Genomic DNA, 20,137 nt, shown 5'->3' with positions numbered 1-20,137 from the left:
GAGATTTTTTTTAGTACAATTGCCAAATGCAACAAACTGGTTTTAGGTATATGTTACTGGAAGGAAAAAGCAATCCCTGCTGCATTACTGATCCCAGAGAAGCATTTGCATGTATGCAGGTATCCTTAGGGTGCCATAGTTATGGATGAGAAATATTGGTTGCAAAGTTGGCATTTCTGGATGTAATACAGATATTTTGGGCTTATTTTTGTTTCTTTGCATGTTTGACATTTTTAAAAAGGCATATGCTAGTGACTACGCTTATGCACATATGTAACATGATCACTGCTTGTCCAAAATTTTAATATACAGATAATACCACCAGAAATTATTTTAGCTTTTTTAATAAATATTGTTATTGATGTTAAGCTCACCAGGGAAAACAACATATATTGTTATGTATGTACTAGGTTAATTATTTAAAGACTGAAGTGCAACATAACTAGATTTTAAATAATCTATTTTTCAAATCACACAACAGTCCAAACAGTAAAAGTAAAGTCCAAATTAAGAATATTTCATTCTTAAGAATTGTTTAGATTCAAAATAGTTTTCAAGAGTGTAGAAAAGATACTATTTTTTTCTAGAATCAGCTAAATTAGACATATTACATTGAGAAAAATATTTCTCATTTCTTTCCTGTTACCTTTGATTTCATTGCAGAGATGTTAACATAAGAAATAGATTATTTTGTTATCTAATTTTACCTTCCAAAAGACAGAAGCAGATGAAAAATGTGAGGTTCTTTCCTGTTGGCTTTTTTGAATTAGCTGTTTTAGATTCTAAAAGTTTAGTTCCTAAAGAAGTAATCCTGTAAATATTTTTAATGTCCTTCTCTAGTGCAGGCTCTTTTATGACTCAAGGACTTCAACTCCCAGAATTCCTAAGCCAGCATGGCTCAGCTTGGAAACCTCTCCCTTTCCCCTCAGCATGGCTGGCTCAGGATTTCTGGGAGTTGAAGTCCACGAGTCATAAAAAAGAGCCAAAATTGCCTAGCCCTGCAATAGGCTAAGGAAAGCCAATAAGGGAGCTGTGTTTTTTTTTTTTTTTTTGCAAAAAAAAAAGGTGCCGGAACGCTGTTCTGAGCGTTCTATGACAAAAAAAGCCCTGGTTATCCTACATTTCCCACGTAGAGAACTACCTGCTTGCAAATCAAGTCAGTGAAGATGGGCTGAAGGCCGCGACCCTCCTCCTCTGCGTTTGCGGCCCAGCCACCTTCGATATCGCAGAGAACTTGGTTGCCCCGGTGCCATTGGAAACTGTCACGTATACAGACCTAAACAAGAAGCTGCAGAACAGAGACTTCCGGGTGGCAAGGCGTCGCCGCAGGCAGCCATTCTGGCTGTCAGCCCCGCCGGCTGCGTAGAGTCGCCGAAAACAGCGCCGATCAGCTGTTTTGGTGGCTCGGAAGCCCCCTCCTCGGGACAAGAGGAGGGGGTGAGCGCTCAGGTAGAGGTAGAGCTCTCCGGGGCCGCCAGAGCTAAAAGTTTTGGCGGCTGAAGGATTGAGCCCCCCCGAAGCCTGAGTTTGCTCCGGACTGCGGGGCACCTCTGCTCCGGGTTTTTTGGAGCAGAGCAGGGCGTCAGCAACCATCCCTGCCAGCAAGAGAGAACCTTTGAGAACCTGGATGCAGGCAGAGCGACACAGGAGATCCAGGTGAAAGTGAATTTATGATCTTTAACTCAATGGACTTTGCGGAGTTTGAAAGTGAAAGTGCGTAGCAGGCAATAGTGGGTGAAAATGGCTGCCAAATCCTCTAAAGTTCTTAGAAGCGCGGGGGCTTCTCCGGTGCAGCACTCTTCGTTACAAGCTTTATTGCCCCCTCCCTCTACACCTGCACCTGCACCTGCACCTACTCTTACAGTTAAAGACTTGCAGGATGTGTTGCAAGAGGCTATGAAAAAGCAATCGCAACAATTAGCTGAGCTTATGGATGAAAAGCTTACAGAGCTTCTGGATGAGAAGTTAACAGAAATAAGGGCAGACATCTTACTTGCATTTCAAGGCATGGCTATATGTATAGAGCGCTTGGACGAGAGAGTGGAAGATCTCAGCCAAAATAATATTAGATTAGATGCAAAAATGACAGAGACTGAAAATGTGGTGGAGAAAATTGATAGTGATTTGACCTTGGTACAGTACCATGAGATGGAGTTTGCTGTGAGAATCAGAGGCTTAAAAGAGGATCCTAAAGAAAATTTGAAGAAAATAGTTTCTGAGGCTTTGGAAGGTGTGCTGGGGCGACCAGCAGATGCAATTATGGAAGATATAGACAAAATTTTCCGTGTTAATTCGTGGATTGCAAGACAAAGGAAATTACCCAGAGATGTGGTGGTTTATTTTACAAAGAGAGCAATTAGAAATGAGGTTATTCAAGCCTTTTACAATACTAAATTTGCAATTGCTGAGCAAGAAGTTTTGATTTTAAAAGAGATCCCTCCAAGAATCCTAAGGAGAAGGAAGGAATTTGCCTTTTTGGCACAAGAATTAAGACGACGTGATATTAAGTTCAGATGGGAGATACCAGTGGGTATGGTGGTGATGCATGAAGGCATGAGACATCGTCTTACTACAGTGTTGCAGGCACGTGATTTTTATAGTAATGTTTTAAAAGCAGTCCCCATACCACTTTTGGAATCTACAAAGAAGAATGGTGAGGGAGAGCCTCAACTACGCAGTGAGAATTTACAAGGTGCTGAAGGAACAACGCAGATAGATGAGAAAGCTACAGGAGTGGATCAAATTTCAGTATCATCGGAGGAGGCCAGAGACCAGAGGATGACGCGTGCTGCTTCGAGACGAATGAGACGAGAGCAAGAACAAGACCAGCAGAAAGTCATGATGGCACCTCCAAAACTTACTTATAGTGAAGCTGTGGGAGGAGCGCGACCTAAGAGAGTGCAGGTGATTTTGGAAGAAGCGCTCCAAAAGCTTCGGGTCGCGAAGGATGGCGACAAAGTTTCTAACCTGGAATGTTAATGGCTTAAATTCACCACAGAAGAGAAAGAAAGTTTTTCAATATTTAAAACAATTTAAGAATGATGTGATTTGTTTACAAGAAACACATATTAGAGTTACGGATCAAAAGTACTTATTAAATTCAAGACTGGGTACACAATTTATTGCCTCTGCAACGGATAAGAAAAATGGAGTGGTTGTTTATGTTAAGAATACCTTGACAGCGGAGTTAATTGAAGTAGATAAACAAGGAAGATATGTTATAATTGAACTGTTAATAGAAGGCAAGAAAACACTTCTGGTTGGATTATATGCTCCTAATCAACAACAAGCAGACTTTTATAGTTTACTACACAGCAAGATTACTCAGTGGGATTATAAATCTTTTATTTTTATGGGAGACTGGAACGGTGTTTTGGATGTACAAATGGACAAGAGTGTTTTTTTAAAAGTGTTCCAAGTCATGCTAAACTGCCTAAATCTTTTTTTGAAATGAAGGATGATTTGGAACTGCGAGATATTTGGAGAGAAAGAAATCTGCAAGAGAAGGACTATACTTTTTTTTCCGATAGACATCAATCTTTTTCTAGGATTGACTTTATACTAATTACTAATGATTTCTTTTCCAGGATTAAGAAGATTAAGATTTGTCCAAGAACTATGTCTGATCATAGTCCAGTCTGGTTAGAGATAGACAAAGATAATAGAGATAGGCGCTCCTGGCGTCTAAATGAGAACCTGTTTAGAAATCAGGAAAATGTGGAAGAATGTAAAAAACAGATGAAGGATTTTTTTAAAATTAATATGCATAAGGGTACTTCTATTGAAATGGTCTGGGATGCTAGTAAAGCTTATATGAGAGGTGTATTAATATATTTGAATAACAAATATAGACGCAATCTGGAATTCAGGAGGAAGGAATTAGAGAATGAAATTAGGGAAAAAGAAAAGGCTTTAATTTTGAATCCATCGGATGTGAAGATTAAAGGTAATTAATTTATTAAGGGGACAGTTCGACAAGTTGATGGCTGATCAAGTGGCAACTAACTTACGGTATGCTAGACATAATACCGTATATACTTGAGTATAAGCCGACTCGAGTATAAGCCGAGACCCCCAATTTCACCCCCAAAAACTGGAAAAAGTTATTGACTCGAGTATAAGCCGATCCGCCGTTCTGCAAGCCTCTGCCGCCAGCAGAGGCTCGATCCGCCATTTTGCAAGCCTGAATACACAGGAATACCCTGTGTGGCCGCGGCTCTCGGGGAAGCCCTGGCTGTCCGCTTCCTCGCTCCACGCTGCCATTCGGGGCCCGCGCGTTCCCCGGGCAAATCGCGGCGCCCAGCAGGCGAGAAAACACGCCCGCTCCAGTCGCCCCCCCTTCCCTCAGGAGACGCGAAGCAAGTGACCGCCCGGAGCTTACCGAGGACTTGCGCGCGGCCGAGGCTTCGGTGCTTCCAGGATCGCGCGCACCTCTCCCAAGCCGCCGCCGTCCGGAGACCTGCCGAAGTTTGGGGAGGTTTGGGGAGGTGCGCGCGCACCTCCCCAAACCTCCCCAAACGTCGGCAGGTCTCCGTTCCTCCGCGCAGACCTGCCGACGTTTGGGGAGGTTTGGGCACCTCCCCAAACCTCCCCAAACGTCGGCAGGTCTCCGTTCCTCCGCGCAGACCTGCCGACGTTTGGGGAGGTTTGGGCGCCTCCCCAAACCTCCCCAAACGTTGGCAGGTCTCCGTTCCTCCTGCCGACGTTTGGGGAGGTTTGGGCGCCTCCCCAAACCTCCCCAAACGTCGGCAGGTCTCCGTTCCTCCGCGCAGACCTGCCGACGTTTGGGGAGGTTTGGGCGCCTCCCCAAACCTCCCCAAACGTCGGCAGGTCTCCGTTCCTCCTGCCGACGTTTGGGGAGGTTTGGGCGCCTCCCCAAACCTCCCCAAACGTCGGCAGGTCTCCGTTCCTCCTGCCGATGTTTGGGGAGGTTTGGGCGCCTCCCCAAACCTCCCCAAACGTCGGCAGGTCTCTGTTCCTCCTGCCGACGTTTGGGGAGGTTTGGGCGCCTCCCCAAACCTCCCCAAACGTCGGCAGGTCTCCGTTCCTCCGCGCAGACCTGCCGACGTTTGGGGAGGTTTGGGGAGGCGCCCAAACCTCCCCAAACGGCAGGAGGAACGGAGACCTGCCGACGTTTGGGGAGGCGCCCAAACCTCCCCAAACGTCGGCAGGAGGAACGGAGACCTGCCGACGTTTGGGGAGGCGCCCAAACCTCCCCAAATGTCGGCAGGTCTGCGCGGAGGAACGGAGACCTGCCAAGGTTTGGGGAGGCGCCCAAACCTCCCCAAACGTCGGCAGGAGGAACGGAGACCTGCCGACGTTTGGGGAGGTTTGGGGAGGCGCCCAAACCTCCCCAAACGTCGGCAGGTCTGCGCGGAGGAACGGAGACCTGCCGACGTTTGGGGAGGTTTGGGGAGGCGCCCAAACCTCCCCAAACGTCGGCAGGAGGAACGGAGACCTGCCGACGTTTGGGGAGGTTTGGGGAGGCGCCCAAACCTCCCCAAACGTCGGCAGGTCTCCGTTCCTCCGCGCCCTGCCTGCCTGCTTCTTTCCGCTGCGGAAAGAAGCAGGCAGGCAAGGCGCGGAGGTCCGGAGACCTGCCGACGTTTGGGGAGGTTTGGGGAGGTGCGCGCGCACCTCCCCAAACCTCCCCAAACTTCGGCAGGTCTCCGGATGGCGGTGGCTTGGGAGAGGTGCGCGCGATCCCGGAAGCACCAAAGCCTCGGACGCGCACAAGTCCTCGGTAAGTTTTTTTGTTGACTGGAGTATAAGCCGAAGTGGAATTTTTCAGCCCAAAAAGTGGGCTGAAAAATTCGGCTTATACTCAAGTATATACGGTACTTTTTGCAATGCCAATAAACCAGGTAGATGGTTAGCTTATCTGTTAAGGAAGAAGCAAAGGGCTTCTAATATAGATAGAATAGAACATAAGGGTAAGGTAGTATATCAGCAGAGTCTTATTAAGAAGACTTTTGTTGATTTTTACTCTAAGTTATATGCTAGAGATAAGATTAGTGAGGCAGATATTGATGTATATTTGATGAATGCTAATATTCCTGTTCTTACACAAGAACAAAAGGAAGAGATGAATCAATTGATAACTGAGGAAGAAATTTTTTCAGCAATTAAACAATTGAAAGTGGGCAAGGCGCCAGGTACGGATGGATTGACTGCTGTGTATTATAAAAATTTACATTTAGAGATGGTAAAGCCATTAAGGGAATTGTTTCAGACAATTCAAATGGGTGGAGGGGTGCCCCCGTCTTGGAAAACTGCTTTTATTTCTCTGATTCCGAAGGAAGATCAGGATGTCACCAAAGCAAAAAAATTATAGGCCAATATCACTTTTGAATACGGACTACAAGATATTTGCTAAGGTTTTAGCTAACAGATTAATGAGGGTATTGCAACAAGTAATTCATGGTGACCAAACTGGATTTATAAGTGGTAGACCAGACATGTCAAACACAAGGCCCGGGGGCCTGATCCGGCCCACGAAGTGGTTTCATGTGGCCCGCGAAGCCATCCTGGAAACAGTGAGGGAACAGCCCCCACTGCCTTGGCCCTGGCCCAGAGACCCTCCTTCTGCCAGAGACCCTCAGATCTGTCCCACTCCTGCCCAGGCCCCCATAGGCACCCTTGATGCGAACGATGTAGAGCTGGCCACACCCACCCAGTAGGCCATACGCACTCTGGCCACGCCCACCCTGGCCATACCCACTCGGCCCCCTGAGGGCAACCGCAATGCTGATGCGGCCCTCAATGAAATTGAGTTTGACACCCCTGTGGTAGACAAATGAAGAACAATGTGAGGCATATAGTTGATTTGTTGGAATTTTTGGAAAGAAACAATCAGATCCCTGCAGTGTTGATCTTTTTGGATGCTGAAAAAGCCTTTGATCAATTGGATTGGCAATTTTTGTTGAAAGTATTAGATAAAATGAATTTTGGGGATAAATTTTTACAACCAATTAGGGCACTATATCAAAAGCAAACAGCCCGTATAATAGTTAATAATAGTTTGACGGAAGTATGTAACATTGAAAAGGGCACAAGGCAGGGGTGCCCGTTGTCACCTTTACTATTTGTTTTAACATTGGAGATATTATTGATTAAAATACGGGATTCGGAAAAAATTAGGGGAATTCAAATAAGAGATCAGGATTACAGACTGAGGGCGTTTGCAGATGATCTGGTTGTTACGGTAACTCAGCCTGAAGATTCAGTTGTAGAACTGATGGAGATAATAATGCAATATGGGAAAGTTTCTGGATTCAAGGTTAACATACAAAAAACTAAAATGTTGTCTAAGAATATGACAGTATCACAAAAGGCTGTTTTAGAAGAGCTAACGGGATTTGAAATTGTTAAAAGGGTTAAATATTTGGGGATATATTTGTCACCCTCAAATGTAAAGCTATATAAAAATAATTATGAAAAGTTATGGGGAAAAGTTCAAAAAGAATTGGATAGCTGGAAAAAACTACAATTATCTTTATTGGGAAGAATTGCAGCAGTGAAAATGAATGTCTTGCCGAAATTTTTATTTTTATTTCAAATGATACCTATTCTTAAAAAGGATTTAAACTTGGAGGAATGGCAAAAGGGTATTAATAAATTTGTCTGGGCAGGGAAAAGGCCACAAGTTAAATTTAAGATTATGCAGGATACGCGTGAGAGAGGTGGTCTTAAAATGCCTAATCTTAAAGTATACTATGAAGCTGCTGCTTTGTCAGCGATAAGTGATTGGATTAATTTAACACAAGTGAGATTATTAAATCTTGAAGGCCATGATTTGTTATTTGGTTGGCATGCATATTTATTGTATGATAAGAAGGTGGATAATGTGTTCAAGGTACATATTTTAAGACATGCTCTGTTGCGAGTTTGGAAAAAGTATAGACATAAGTTAAATTATAAGATACCTATATGGGCAATACCAAAACACGCAATAGAAAATATAAGTGTTGGGTTTAAACATGATGTGATTACATATAAGGAAATTTTAAGTTTGGAAAGGAATGTATGGCATTTGAAGCCGTATAATATTTTAAGAGAAGAAAAGATTGTACAAACTTGGTTTCAGTATGGGCAATTACAGGCCAGGTGGAAAGAAGACCAGAAAATTGGTTTTTCAATGACTGATGAAAATTTGGTAAACCAAATTAGAGATCAAGGTCAAGCACATATTAAAAGGATATATCTTGCATTGATAGAAATTGATTCAGAGACAGAACTTGTTAAAGACTGTATGATAAAGTGGGCTCAGAATTTTCAAGAAGTCATTACAATGGATACTTGGGAAAAGATTTGGGTAAGAAATGTAAAATTTACGCAAGCTCAAAACTTAAGAGAGAACTTTTATAAAATGTTTTATAGGTGGCACTTAGATCCTAAAAAATTAGCAAGTATGTATCCGAACTGCCAGCCTAAATGTTTGAGGTGTGGTGAAGATGCAACGTATTTTCATATATGGTGGACCTGTAAAAAGGTTAAAGCTTTTTGGATTAAAATCTGGTGGAACATGCAAAAGATATTTAAGAAAAGGATAAAGTTTTGTCCGCAATTGTTTTTATTGGGCATTATTACTGATACTACTGTTGTGGACACTAAGTTGATGTTGAATTTAATTACGGCAGCAAGACTTTTAGTAGGGCAATATTGGAAGAAGGAAGAACTGCCGACTATAGAAGAATGGACTTTAAAAGTTTCCAACCTGGCGGAAATGGCAAAGATCTCAGCATACTTGAAAGACCATTCGCAACAGAGATATATTGTGGAGTGGGAAAATGGATTGATTATATCTAGAATAAATATGGGACTAAAAAGTTTCATCTAGCATTTGAATAAGTATTGATGTGATATTTATATTGCTTGTAGTTATTTTATAAGAGTTAAAGTGTGATAGATTTAATAGTTTATTGTTGTTTGCATAAGGTAGATTATGATTGTTTGTATTTTTATACCCTGTATTTAGCTCTGGGAAGTCGGGGAGGGGGGAGGGGGAAGGGAGGGAGGTGTTGGGGAGGGTTGGGGAGAGGGGAGGGGGTTGGGAGGGGTTTTGTTTAAAAAAATGTATTGTAAAACTTTTCAATTAAAAAAAAGAAGCTGCAGAACATTTTGAACCAAAGCTTTCAGTAATAGCATGGAGGCATGCCTTCAAACAACGTGAACAACCCGGCAAGTCAGCGACAGAATTCATTGCAGCGCTTCATCAAGCTTCGCGACTCTGTAATTTCTCCGACCTAGAGGAGCGACTAAGAGACCGCTTAGTCTGTGGACTCAGGAACAGACAGCTCCAACAAAAACTCTTTGCGAAGGAGACTCTCTCACTTCAAGAAGCCTTAAAGGAAGTTATGGTGGACAAAGCCGCCGGAGGGGTCGTGAAGGCACTGTGGCCCTCCAAAAGTGCACCATCTACAGAAACCGTCCACGAGGATGCCAAACGAGTGGAAGACACCGACTCCGACCACGAAGTAGCCCCAGGAATTTTTCAGGGGATCATGGAGTGCACGCTCAAGGGTATTTCAGGGGTCTGCCCCTACTTTGACAATGTACTCATCGCTGGGGAGTCCACAGAAGTTCTGGCTGAGCAGCTTAGAGCGTTGTTCAGCGGCTCCGCACCGCGGGACTTAGATTAAGGAGAGACAAATGTAAGATTGGGGTTCCGTCCACAGAATTGGGTTTCGAATCGATGCCAAGGGCATCCATCCTGCAGAGTCAAAGCTGAAAGCAATTCAGCTGACACCAAGCCCTAGGTCCAAGGGAGAGCTTCAAGGCTTCTTGGGCCTCCTGAATTTTTATCATTCATTCTGTTCTGTACCAGCCTGCTACCGGCCTTGCAGAAAGGCAACCCCTGTACAAACGGCAGAGGCTGGAAAGCGTCTGAGGCTGGAAAACGTCTGCCAAGTTTATTACACAAACAAACAACAAAACATGAAACAAGATACCGGAGCTTTGATCCTCAAACGGAGCGGTTGCTTTCAGCAACCAGCCCTTCCCCAAACACTCCCTTTATTAGAGTTCAGGGCGTGGCCTCCCTGTGCCTCCTTCCGAGGAGTCCCACAGCCTTTCTCTGCTTGCTCCTGCTTGACTGCCTCCTGCGTCGGGCGTCCTTGAACAGGGCCAGCTGTGGGTCATCATCATCCGCACTGTCGGGCTCGCGCAGCTGAGAAGAGGGGCCTGGCTGGGGGCTCTGCGAAGCCTCCAAGCCATCATCAGCAAGTTCGTCTTCAACACCCTCCTCCTCCCCCTCGTCTGAGTCATCCGAGTCATCCGACCCGGCTGCCGAACCCACAGGCTGACCCTGAATCACAACACATTCCTCCCCAACAAGGCCATAGTGGCAGAGCCGCTACACCGGCTGTTAGACAAAAACTCCCTATGGCAGTGGACCAAGCTCCATGAAAGGAGTTTTCAGGCAGTCAAGGCGTTGTCCTCGAACTCGGTGCTCATGCACTTTAATGAAAAGCTGCCAGTTTGCATCGCATGTGATGCGTCCCCATACGGGGTTGGAGCTGTGCTGAGTCACTTGTCGGTGGATAGGAGACAGTCACCCATCGCTTATTACTCAAGGACCTTGTCCTCAGCGGAGCGCAACTACGCGCAAATTGACAAAGAGGCCTTAGCCATCATGGCCGGGGTTAAGAAGTTCCATGACTATTTATATGGGAGGCAGTTCACGGTCTTTACTGACCAGAAGCCCTTGCTAGGCTTGTTCACAACGGACAAGCAGACACCTCAAATTCTGTTGCCACAAATGTTGAGGTGGTCTATCTTTCGGCCTACGACTACAGGCTGGTTCACAAACCCGGCAAAGAGATGGGCCATGCAGACGGCCTTAGCAGATTGCCATTGCCACACATGGAGCCCGATCCGGCTCCAGCAGCATGCATTTTAGCAATTCAAGACTTGCCAGAGTTTCCCCTACATGCGGGAGATGGTGCAGAAATGGCAGCCGACAAAATCCTAAGTCACGTATTGGCTTGGATTCACACAGGATGGCTGGAAAATAGCGGGGGGGCCGAGTTCCAGAGTTTTTTTCAGTCGAAAAAATGAGCTTTTGGCTCACAAGGGGTGCATCCTTTGGGGCAGCAGAGTCGTAGTCCCCAGTTTACTCAGGCCCAGAGTTCTCCAGTCTCTGCACGAAGGCCATCCGGGCATCGTCCAGATGAAGGCACTGGGGAGGAGCTACCTCTGGTGGCCAGGGCTAGATAAAGCTATCGAGGCCCAAGTACATGGGTGTTACACGTGTCAACAGTCCAGACCAGAGATGCTGCAGGCCCCTGTCCACTGATGGGAGGAAACACACACACCGTGGTTAAGAATCCACGTAGATTTTGCTGGGCCCTTTCAGGGACAATTGTTTTTAATAATGGTCGATAGCCAATCTAAATTGTACATTGAATGAAGGCTACTGCTAAGCTTGTAAGCCGCCCTGAGTCTTCGGAGAAGGGCGGGATATAAATGGAATTAAAAATAAAAAAAAAATAAATAAATGGCTGGAGGTGGTTCCAATTCCCAATATGACTACTGCAAGGACCATCCAGGTGTTGCGGTCACTGTTTGCAACGCATGGGCTTCCGGACGTCTTAGTCTCCAACAACGGAGCCCAGTTCACCGCATCAGAATTCCAGGCCTTCCTCAGGGCCAATCTCATTAGGCACACCACATCGGCTCCCTTTCACCCGTCATTGAACGGGCAAGCAGAATGGATGGTTCGCACAACCAAAGAGTCCCTCAAACGCATTACTACAGGGGACTGGCACCACAGGCTGGCCGACTTCTTGTTATGCCAGCATACAATGCCTTGTACGGCTACTGGCAAGAGCCCTGCAGACCTGCGCTGGGGCAAGAGACTAATAACAAAACTGGACAGACTGCACCCAGATAGAGTAGCCTCCGACATGGCACGCCTGAAGGCACCTAGGCATTTACAGGTGGGGGGACCGGGTTTGGACTCGGAACTACAGGCAAGGGCAGTTGTGGGTACCAGCGACAGTTGTTAAAGTTTCAGGACCACTCTCCTATGAGGTGGTCCTGGAAGATGGGTGAGTCATTCGCCGACATATCGATCAGTTGTGCCAGTGATTAGTGGAACAGTCATTGGCTCAGGACTTCCAAGGGGAGCAGACCGGGAGCCCACAACCTCACACTTCAGCAGAGCAGTTCGGACGCTCTAAGACATTTTGCATGACAGAACAGGGATGGGGCCGTAAAAGCGCTTCCCCCGACCGGACCGCAGGGGCTGGGCAGTCACCCAACACCCAGCAGCAGCCATGCCAATTTAGCGGCACCGTTAGACTTTGGGCTAGGCTGACTGGGACAGGCCAGCCAAAGGGACTCAAGTTGTTTTGACTCCACCAAACCACAGAGCCTGGGTCTACCAAGCATGGCAGACGAACCGGTAGACCGGAAGATTCCGGCAACCCCTCGATGCTCTGAATGAGCCCAAAGACCCCTCAAATATCTTCAAGATTTTGTAACCAAATAATTGTGTGTTCCATCCAGGGGGAAGAGGTGTAATGTATTGGCCTTTTGTATGTGTGTTTGCTCTTGTTGCACTGCTTGCTAACTGCTTGCATTCAATTGCTAAGTGCTAGTTCATGAGTATGTTGTAATGGTTGCTAGCTGCCCCAAACTGGTTGTCTCCAGCCGGTTAAGTAGGTCTTTGGGCGGGAAACCTATGCTTCAAACCTATTGGTTGCCGCCTATCGGCCAACCGTATAAATTGCTGCGCAACAGCTCCCTTGTTGCTTCTGTTCTGATTGACCTTCAATAAAACATGTTGCTGTTTTGAACCTTCCATCTCGCTCAATGCCTGCAAAGAACAGGCTACACAACACTGGCGATGAAGGTGGGATGTGCTGCTTCATCGTAAGAGCCTGAAGTCACTAGGTGGTGAGACCAGCACAGAGCCTGGTAGGGAACAGCATTCCCCCCCCTCGGTCTGCCTAGCAAGCCACGCTGGAGACCACCCCGCCCTGAGGATCAGTCCCAGGGCCTACGAAGAAGCCAGCAGCACGAGGCAACGCGAGCCATGAGCCACGAAGACTTTCTCACCATGGCGAAGGTCGGAAAGCTTGAAGAATTCGACATGATGCACCTGGAGAGATGGTTATCCTACATTTCCTGCATAGAGAACTACCTGCATGGGGACATATAGTAGAAGCAATGATATTTAAACCTGCGATGGTCCAGATAGTAGCAAAAGGACCTGAACTATGGTGCAACTTTGTATTGGTAAAAGGGAGCTGCAATTTGGCCAGCGGGTACTTATTTGGTAAATTGAGGGTTGTTATGGCGAATGAAAGAGAAATATTTGTAAATATTATGGCCTTGAGCGAGGAAGCTCAAGGAAATGTGGACCCTCTTATATGGGCCCGAGGGCAAGAGAAGAGGGGTAACATGAATCATTTAAAAGTGACTTTAAAGAACCCTGGTGAAGTAATTCACAAGAAACAGTATATAACATTACATTGGAAGGAAGAATGGGTTTAAAGCCCATGGTGGAAGGGCTATGGAAGGGGGGTGAAATTTTTGAGAAATCCTTTTAAACATGTTTAGTTTGTTACTTTTTAACCCAAGAATTTCTGTCTTGGAAAAGTAAAAGATGCAGAAAAAAGAAAATTAAAAGCGGGGGAGGCAGTTTCTGTCTGCATGTTTGGTTTTTTTGTTTGTTTTAAAGAACAGAAATTGGGTAAAATTTCCTGACTGTAAGAATAATTAATGAGAGGGATAATTGTCTGCAGAAACTGTGGATGCTTCATTATTGGAGGTTTTTGGGAGGAGGTTAGAAATTGATAGGGTCTGGATAGAGTTTCTTGTTTCAGTAAGGGGTTGGACTAGAGGACCTCTAATGTCCCATCCAACTCTGATATTCTGTTTTTGTATGTGTGGCATGCTTCAGTGATTTTCCTTTGCATTTTAGTTTGGATTTATCCTTAATAATGCATTTGAGGGTATTCTTGTCAAAAAGGAACAATCCTATGAAGTTTTATCTAACATCTGATAAATATGTGTCTTTGCGATTCCTTGCTACTGCAAAAGAGATGATTAATGGCTGCATATTGTATGTGTTCAATTTGTTTTCCTTTTCCTTGGCGGCAAGGAGGGGAAGCGAAATCTTTATAGAAAACCAATTTGGTTTCAGGGTTATAGCCACAGGCTGCAAGGCTGGATTTGAGTTCAAATAATCCTGCTTTGGCCATGAGGGATGGCTGAGTGTTTTGGGGCTGGTTTATTTTTGTTCAGCCCTAGGAGGGAGGTTTTGGGAAGCCATTTTTGTAAGCGTTATGGCAAGTTTCCTTCTGTTTAATGCTTTGAGGACAATTCTCTGAAAGCAAAAGTTTTGTATAAAGTTTTACTCTGTCTGGTTTGGTGAATGGGGGAAGGAGGAGACAATCTTTTGTCTTCTTAGCTATCCTGTTGTTCTTTGATGTGCTGCCACAAGGGTGATTTGAATATTATCTGCCTGAGAAAAAAAGGCATTCCAGAAATGTTGGCCCAATACTGATTGGTGAGCCTATGTGCTTTACCTTTTAAAATCCTGAATGTGTTATTTACAATAAGTTTATTGAGTTATATTTTTGTAACATGGTAGATTTATAATTACCAAACAAAAGAAATGATCTTAAGGGGATTCTGTGGTTATCACAAGATACTGCAAGAATGGTGATCCAAAAACTATATGAGGGGAGTCATTGGGGAATTAAAGCATAGGTAGAAATATATTTGAAATTCTATGCTACCCTTGGAATTTATGGGATAGCCCAAAGGGCTACAGAGGGTGAAAAAAGGGTTAAGGGTCCCAAAGGAGGGAGACCAATAGCTATATGTAGAACAAGTACTGGGGTCTCTGTTTTCTCTTTGACAGGAAGGCTTGGTGGCGCAAACAGCTCCTTTGGAATTTCCAGTCCATAAGATCCAGCCGGGACAGTAAATGGAAGGAGGAACTTGTACAACCAAAGAGGGGAAGTTCCTTATATTGAATCTGCTGTCCAGAGGGCTGAGAACGGTTGGACTCACTAAACACGAGCAAAGGTGGTGACTGGACCTGAAAGAGGCTGGACAGTCATTCCAGGGCAAGGACTGAAAGCCACGCTTAAAAGGACTTGAATGGGTAGTGGACCAGAACCCCTGCCTATTTTGAATATCTCTATTAGAATTTCAGGTGACCCCAGACGAAGAACAAATATGTTGGTGGTGACTCATGAGAGAAGTAAAAGTGGTTTGTTACAAATAGAACCAATAACTGAGACAGAAGTCACACCATTAGCAACTGAAAATGTAGAATTGTAAATTGTAAGAATTAGGTGGTAAATGTATATTTTTTGTTATTGTCAGTGTAACTGCTGTTTCTGTTATTGCTGTTGTGATTGTGGATCAATTTGTGGGTGTGAAATACTGTGAAATAATCAGGAGGGGGTGAATTCTAATGTTACTGAAGACAACACATCAGAGCAGCCTCGGAAATAAAGGTAAAAAATTTGTTTGTGGGATTTAAAGGTAGATGACAATCATGAAGCAGTAATGTATATTGCAAAAGGAATCAGGAAAGTGGCTAAAGCTCCTGAACAAAAGTATGAAAATATGTGGAGTGATTGGAGTTGGTTAACTAATTGGCTTCTCAATTTTGGATGGCTAAAACAAATATGTGTAGGACTTATGTGTTGTGCATGCCTGCAATGTATTCCTCTATATCACGGGTCGGCAACCTGCGGCTCCGGAGCCGCATGCGGCTCTTTGAGCCGTCTCCTGCGGCTCCCAGCTGCCCGGTGCACGCGCACCTCTTCGAACGGGCAGTGGTGCTCGCGCACCTCTCCAAATGGAGAGTGGCACCGCCCGTTTGGAGAGGTGCGCGCGCACCTCTCCGAATGGGTGGAGGTGCGCGTGCACCTCCCCAAACCTTTGAAAGAGGTGCGCGCGCACCTCCGCGCGAACGGGCAGCGGCGCCGCTCTTTGGGAAAGCTGCCGCAGCACGTTTGCAGGCTGCCGAAAGCGGCAGCTCTGCAAACGGGCCGCAGCAGCTTTCCCAACAAGCGGCGCCGCTGCCCATTCCGAGAGGTGCGCGCGCACCTCTCCGAACGAGTGGAGGTGCGCACGCACCTCCCCAAACCTTTGGAGAGGTGCGCACGCACCTCCGCGCGAACGGGCAGCGGCGCTGCTCTTTGAGGAAGCTGCCACGGCACGTTTGCAGCACGTTTGTGCAAAATGAGTTTTTCTTGCGCATGCACGGATGCGCGCAGTTGCCATTTTTTTTATGTGTGATGGAACCGTTTCCCAGTTGCGCAACGGCGACGGCCCGTTTGCAGAGCTACCGCTTTCGGCAGCCTGCAAACGTGCCGCGGCAGCTTTCCCAACAAGCGGCGCCGCTGCCCGTTCACGCGGAGGTGCGCGCGCAACTCTCCAAAGGTTTGGGCAGGTGCGCGCGCACTTCCACTCCCACGCGGCTCCCACTTTTTTTTATGTGTGATGGAACCGGTTCCCAGTGGCTCTTTTCCTTTTTCAGGTTGCCGACCCCTGCTCTATATGCATTTACTTGAACCAAAGCTGTAGGAAAAGCTTTAGGAAAAGAAGAAGTTATAAAGTTAATGGTTATAAGATTTTCTAAGCATGATAATGAAGACCTTTCAGTGCAATAAAAATTAAAAGGGGAGATTTGATAGAAGTAAAGGAAAGGTCTTCAAAAATTTAATATTGAAAGAGAAATTTAAAATTGAATTTGCTGCAGTGGAAATTTACTGAGTGGAGAAAAAGGAAACCAGGAAAGGAGAGCACAAAGAAAGGATGTAAGTGAAACACGTAGGCAAAATTTAGCTGGGTCTTAGAGTGGGAAAGGAAGAAGACAAGCTATAAAAACATCTGTAAGAGAAGATAACTAGCAAAACAGGAAAGAACCTATTTTTTCTAAGAGGTCATAAAAAAGGGGCCAGAACTCAGGCAACTGAGCATGTGCAATTAGTTGATTAATATTAACTGACACACCTTGCATAAATTATCTCTTAATTTTATGTACATGTGATGTATGATTTAGTATGTAGCAGGAAATATGTAGGAGGTGGTCGGTAAGAGTGTAACCTCATAGTACCTCAGCCAATGGGGAAAGAGGAGGGATGTATAAAGATGGGAATATTTTGGGTTGAAACTTTGGAGAGAACCAAGCTTTGATAGCTTCTCTCCCGGCTTATTGCAATAAACGCAACAAAAGGCCTTCATTGTGTCTTGGCTGGTTATTGGTCAGGCGAGCTTGCCTCTGGTCATGAAGGAAAGTAGCCAGGAGTGCATAACAATAGGATTAACCCACCACCATCAAGAATACCAGAAAGGCACACCTAGACTCAGGTCAGAATATGTGACACAGGAAATACAAAGCCTGAAACAGGAAATAATTCCCAAAAAAAGGCTATAAAAAGCCACTTCCTACATGTGCTCAGTCCTTTTTCTGCCAGACATCTTCCTGTCTGGTTCTCCTCTCCCAATAAACTACAACCTTCTTCCCAAAGCAGTTGCCATGTTTATTCCCAGCTTGGATAAACCACGATAAAGACCTTTCTTCCAACAATTTGGCACACCAGAATGGGACTCCAAGCTAACCTCTCTAATGGACTGAGACTGGTAAGCCCCATCTTGCCGGCAGCAGACCCCTTGTGTCTGTGGATGGGCTTCCCAGGCCCTGCTCATGTGGAGCCAAGGTAGTAAAGGGAGTTTTGGGTTTGAGCTCAAGGGCTGCTTTGAAAAGAAGGTGAAGGTGAGTACCTCTAAATTTTAACTTTAGAGCCCAGGCCAGGGGAACAAAGGAAATGTGTGTTTGTGTGTATGAGTGAGAAGACCCTTTTTTCCCAATCACAGTTGGATTTTGCTGCCTCTGGTCTTTCCTAACCGCAGAAAGGATCTGTTCAAGTGGCAGACCCTGGAAAGCATGGCGGTTTGGCCAGAGCGCAGGACCTTTTGTTAGGGAAAAGGGAGAGGCTGTGTGAAAATGGAATGGAATGAGTGAATTGGATTTGGCCAACCAGCTGGTAAGGCCCTGTAAGCAAAGCCCTGTTCAGAAGGTGAGGGGGGGGGTGTAGAAAAGGAGGTACTCGTACTCATCGCTTTTCTTTTTTTTTAATATTGCAAATTTTATCATTTAAAACTTTGGACAAGGTGTTAACGGTCTGACATTCCTTCTTGTCTTACATCATTTTTGTGTTTTACATACATTTTATATACATATCATTTATATACAATTATACAATATTCAATCTTATCAACCACCTTATTCTAGTAATGTGTGAAATCAGCATCTTGTATATATCTATTGAGACCTTCCTTTCTGTTCCCACCATAAGTAAAACTTATTCCAAATTTTGTAATAATCTATCTGATCTTTATTTTTTATTTCCAAAGTTAACTTGTCCATTTCTGCGCACGCCCATATCTTATTTATCTCTTCACTCTCGTCAGGTATTTCACTATTTTTCCATTTCTGGGCGAACGTCATTCTTGCTGCTGTGATGATGTGTATCATTATATATAACTCTTCTTTGGTATGTTTCTCTGTTGTTATGCCAAGCAGGAAAAATTCTGGTCTATAATCTACTCTCCGTCCTGATATTTCTTTTAGCCATATCCATATCCTTTGCCAATACTTTTGCGTCTTATTACAGGACCACCAAACATGAAAATAAGTGCCTATTTCTTTGGAACATTTCCAGCAACTAGGGGAAATTGTTTTGTACATTTTGGCTAAACGTGCTGGAGGGAGATGCCACCGGTAAAACATTTTATATAAATTTTCTTTGTAAGCTGAGGCCAGCATTATCTTTTTATTTCTACCCCAAAGAGTTTGCCATATATCAAGATCGATACCATGTCCCAAATTTTTAGCCCATATCAGCATTGGTTCTTTAACTTGTTCCTCAATCATTTTATACCCCAATAGCAGTCTATACAATTTCTTTATTTGTTTCTCGTCTGGCCCCAATAAGATTTTATCCAATGCAGTTTCTTGAATATTTATCCCCCACTCTTTCTTATCTTTCCCATATCGTGTTTGTATCTGTAAGTAAGCTCACCATTCCAATTTTATCCCTTGTTGTTCTAGTTCTACTCCAGAAGATAGGCTTAAGATACAGGAGGATCTGGACAGACTCGAACACTGGGCACTATCTAACAAAATGAAATTCAATTGTGAAAAAAGTAAGGTTCTGCATTTAGGCAGGAAAAATCAAATGCACAGGTATAGTATAGGTGGTACCTTGCTCGATAGTAGTAACTGTGAGAGGGATCTCGGAGTCCTAGTGGACAATCACTTAAATATGAGCCAGCAGTGTGCTGCGGCTGCCAAAAAAGCCAACACAGTGCTAGGCTGCATTAACAGGGGGATAGAATCAAGATCACGTGAAGTACTAATACCACTTTACAATGCCTTGGTAAGGCCACACCTGGAATACTGCATCCAGTTTTGGTCACCACGATGTAAAAAAGATGTCGAGACTCTAGAAAGAGTACAGAGAAGAGCAACAAAGATGATTGGAGGACTGGAGGCTAAAACATATAGGGAACGGTTGCTGGAATTGGGTATGTGTAGTTTAATGAAGAGAAGGGTGAGGGGTGACATGATAGCAGTGTTCCAATATCTCAGGGGCTACCACAAAGAAGAGGGAGCCAAGCTATTCTCCAAAGCACCTGAAAGCAGGACAAGAAGCAATGGATGGAAACTAGTCAAGGAGAGAAGCAACCTAGAACTAAGGAGAAATTTCCTGACAGTTAGAACAATTAATCAGTGGAACAACCTGCCTCCAGAAGTGGTGAATGCTCCAACACTGGAAGTTTTTAAGAAGAGACTGGACAGCCATTTGACTGAAATGGTATAGGGTTTCCTGCCTTAGCAGGGGGTTGGACTAGATGACCTCCAAGGTCCCTTCCAACTTCTTCTTCTTCTTCTTCTTCTTCTTCTTCTTCTTCTTCTTCTTCTTCTTCTTCTTCTTATTATTATTATTATTATTATTATTATTATTATTATTATTATTATTATTATTATTATTATTATTATTATTATTATTATTATTATTTCCTGTCTGGATTTCAATTCTCCCACATCATTCATGATATCTTTGTATGTAGTGCTGTTTTCCAAATTGAACAAATTTGG

This window comes from Vipera berus (assembly GCF_964194415.1).
Source record: "Vipera berus genome assembly, chromosome: W".
In the NCBI taxonomy this organism is placed as follows: Eukaryota; Metazoa; Chordata; class Lepidosauria; order Squamata; family Viperidae; genus Vipera; species Vipera berus.
Note: the sequence above shows the minus strand (reverse complement) of the source record.